We start from the raw sequence: 4,219 nt of genomic DNA on the forward strand, positions 1-4,219 counted from the left end.
CACACACACACACACACACACACACACACACACACATACACACACACTGTGGACCTATTGCAGTATCAGACCATAGAGTTTTTAGTAACGTTTATTATCCATTTTACCATAGAATAATAATACGTGGTAAACATATTGTCGATTGCTTAAATGTACCATTTCTTAAATTGTATGAATACTAACAAAATTGTTTTTGTAAAAATCTTACAATATTATTAGTCACTGAGCAGAAAAGCCTGTTTTAAATTTTCCTCTTTTTCTTTTAGTTACTACTATATCCTTTAAAAAAGAAGTTATTGCTGTTGGTTCACAAATATTAATGACCCCAATATGATAGCTAAACATCCGGAAACTTGACAAAATCAGCAACCAAAAGCACCAGGGGCAACGGAAAACAACTGCAGAACATGCAGTCCAAGCCCAGATTTGAAACATCCTTGTCCCTGGGTGATAATGGCACCTTTGGCCTGAGAACATTAAAACGATCACTGGGGAAGAGTCAGTTCTGACTCGTAGCAACCCTATAATAGGACAGTGTTGCACTGCGCTGTAGTCCATGAGGTTGTAAGTCTTCTTGGGACCAGGCTGAAGGAGCAATTGATCAGTTTAAGCCTCCATCCTGGTGGCTAGCTGCTCAATGCTTACTCCGCTGTGCCACCGTCTCAAACTCACCACAATCGGGTCAACTCCAATTCATAGCGACCATACAGGGCAAATAACTGCCCCCTGTGGCTTTCTGAGACTGTAAATCTTTATGGGAGTAGAAGCCTCATCTTTCTCCCACAAAGCTGCTGGTGGGTTTTAAACACTGACTTTGTGGTTGGAAGTCTAATGCATAACCCACTGAGTTAGTTAATTGTGCCAGCCTGGCCAATAATCACATGTGGGGCTAATTGAAAGGCGGAGGGATAAATGGGTGGTGAGCCTCGCCTTTCTAGTTCTCAGGTCTCTTGATTTGTGATGGTTGCAGGGTGCAGCTGCCTTAGCAGTTCCTTGCTTCAGCTTGCAAGATTGACTTCCTACAAGACATCCCCAAGGAGAAGCCACATGGACCTATCCCGATGCAGCCCTGGGTGCTGGAGCAGCCATGTGGAGACCCCTGCTAGTGCTGAGATGCTTATTCATTCACTGACTCAGCTTTCCTCCTGTAGTCGGCATCATTGCCTCTGTTTTGTGAGGTGGAGGACTTTGTGGACTGGTGTTGGGTTAATGGGTTAATGTTGGCCTTGTGGGCTTGGGCAGCATTGGGTTGGGATGTTTCCGTGATGCACATTTTCTTTACATAAAACTCTCATACATGAGTTGCTGTGGATTTGTTTCTCCTAAGTACCCAGACTAATACACCCACTATACTTCCAGGGCTTCTCTTCCTACCACTAGAAGTTCAACAAGTAAACTAGTGTAGAGTTTTAGCTTGTTATATATGTAAACTGGGCTTACACACACACACCTCCAAAACACAGTTTCCATTAGCTACAGGAAGATTTTTATCAATTTCTGCTGAAATATTTTTATAGAGAGTGATTTTGGTATTACTCCCCTCTAACAGTGTCCCCCACTGCAGTCCACACGCCCTAATGAATGATTTGATGAATGCTTACCATCGCCATCAATGAAAAGTAAGTTATAGCCATGTGACAATCATTCCTCAAGCTGCTACTAGGCACCAGACATTACACGGGCACTGCAGTCATCCAACTCATCCTACCAAGCACGACGCAAAGAAGGAACGGCTGTTCTCATCCTTCTGAGAATGAGAAAACAGGGTGAGATTGGTCGCTCAAGGTTTTACACAGGGCAAGTCGTGTCTCACACCCTGTCTCGTGAGCTCCATGCTGAAGGAGCATGTAAAACCCCTAGTCACTCCTCCTTTTTCCTGTCTCAATGACCATGCAATTCAATAATTTAATCGTATGAAGAAGAGTTAAGTAATTATCACCACTTTCAATTCTAGAACATATTCTTCCTTGTACTAATTTCTAATTGTGGCAAAAATATACACAAGAAAACATTCTCCAATTCAACGAGTACATGTATAATTCAGTTGAATTATACTCTTCGTGTTGGACAACCGTCATTGATATCCTTTTCCAGATTATTCCACCACCATTAACATAAACTCAATGCCCCCTGAATAGTTCTTTCTCTTTTACCCCTGGTAACAATTGGCCAAGTATGGTTTCTTTAATTTTTCTTTCTTTCTTTTAGTATTTTTCTTGATATAATATTCACACATCACACTCTTCCGTGGTTCAATCGCTTTTTAAAAGAGATGTATATGCATCATCACAATCCCTTCCAGTGCTCCCTACCCCCGGCTTACTTCCTCCAAGACAGATCGGTTTGTCCTTTCAGCAGTCCATGGTACTTTCAATATTCTTCTCCAGCACCACAGTTCAAATGCATCAGTTTTTCTTGGGTCTTCCTTATTCAATGTCCATCCGTCTTTCCTATTCATCAGTAGATGTGCTATAGTGAAAGCCTCTGTATAATTGCCCAGTAAAAGTTACAACTACAAATACTCTACCCTCCCACCTAGAGCTGGACTTGTGAGAACTGACATTCACTGGGATTGTTTCCAAGAGGAATAGGGCATTCGACTGACCTAGAGAGATGTGGGAACGCATTTGAGGCGGAAGGGAAGGAAGATTCTGAGCAAGGCCTAACCACAGACTGAGTAAGGCACCGACTGGGGAGAAGGCCTAGAGAACAGGCAGAAGACTCACCTGGAAAGGTAGAGTGAAGCATGATGGGAAAGAAAACTAAACGAAGCCCAAGGAGTTTGGATTTTATACCATATGAAAAAGTGGAGTGTGAGATGTTGACGATTTTTCAGCCTGGGAAGTCATGTTTGAGGAAGGAGAGACTGGGAGTCATACGAATATTGGATTGAAGGAGAAAGAGCTGGAAGTTGGCACTACTATATAGGAGGTTGCTATAATGGCCAAGGTAAAAAGTGAGAAGAAATTCCTAGAATGCAAAAGTAACTGCTGTTTGAACCTAGCCCCAGCTAACCTTGCTGTGGTCCATGTCTCAGCCAACAAAGGGAAGGTCAAGAAGAGTTCTTCTGAACTCAACTCTACTGGGGCCCCATGCAAATCTGCCTTGAGACTCGAGGGTCTACATTGAATACCGAGGGGGGAGAACCAAACTCTCCTTTCTGCTGCTGTCAAGACAAAGCTGTGGAAGTGTGAGGGCTCGAGACAGCCACCGAGAGAAATCTCCCGAACCTCAATGAACAGTAAGCGAGGAGATGGTGTCTAGCAGGCAGAGTAGGCCACAGACCTCAGACACTTGGTAGGAACACTGCCCAGCAGTGGCCACTGGCTCCTCTGGCTATTGCTTTCCAAACTACAGTGGGAGTTCTGAGAGGTGTGTTTTCATGACCACTATATTGCAGAAGTCATGTAGTGAAAAATCCCAAAACATAGCAGGTAGAGAAATGGGAAGGGGCTTAGCTCGGTAGAAGAAGGTTACACAAGTGCCTGTAGATAGAGATGCCAACAAAAACTTGCATTATCCTCTTGTTCAAAAGTATCATCAGGTCAGTTCCAACTGATAACAACCCATGGACAACAGATTAAAGTGCTGGCTGGTCCTTTGTCAGCCTCACAATTGTTATCTTTGAGCCCATCGTGCACACACTACATCCCATTGAGGGACTTCCTCTTTTTCCATGACCCTGTACCAAATATGATGTCCTTTACCAGCATCTGTTCTCTCCTGATACCATATCCAAAGTATGTGAGATAAAGTCTCACCATCCTAGTATCGACGAAGCATAAGACAGGTTTGTTTGTGCACACATCTTTTCAACAGTCTTCACCAACACACCTCACATGCATCAGTTCTCCTGCGTTCTTCCTTATGCCTTGCCCGGATTTCACATGTATATGAGGGTACTGAAAATACATGGCTCGGGTCAGGCGCACCATAGTCCTACACAGAATTACAATCAGAAGTAAAGACTCAGAATTACAATCTGAAGATGTCACAGAGGCTAGTGAGGGTGGAATAAGGTGGAGAAAAAAAATAGGGGAGTAGTTCAGTTTGTAACAGGGGCAGTTAGACCCCTAGGCTCCATCCACCCGGCCCCCATAGAACCAGGGTGTTATATGTTCTCTGGGAGATTGAAGGGAGATAAGAAAATGTGGAACTGAGGACCCAAGTACAATCCAGGTGACTCAGTGAATGTCCGAACTCTAAATGTGAGAGAATC

The sequence above is a fragment of the Echinops telfairi genome, unplaced genomic scaffold (assembly GCF_000313985.2).
Source record: "Echinops telfairi isolate 266 unplaced genomic scaffold, ASM31398v2 ScPeMD7_7469;HRSCAF=8507_1, whole genome shotgun sequence".
Classification (NCBI taxonomy): domain Eukaryota; kingdom Metazoa; phylum Chordata; class Mammalia; order Afrosoricida; family Tenrecidae; genus Echinops; species Echinops telfairi.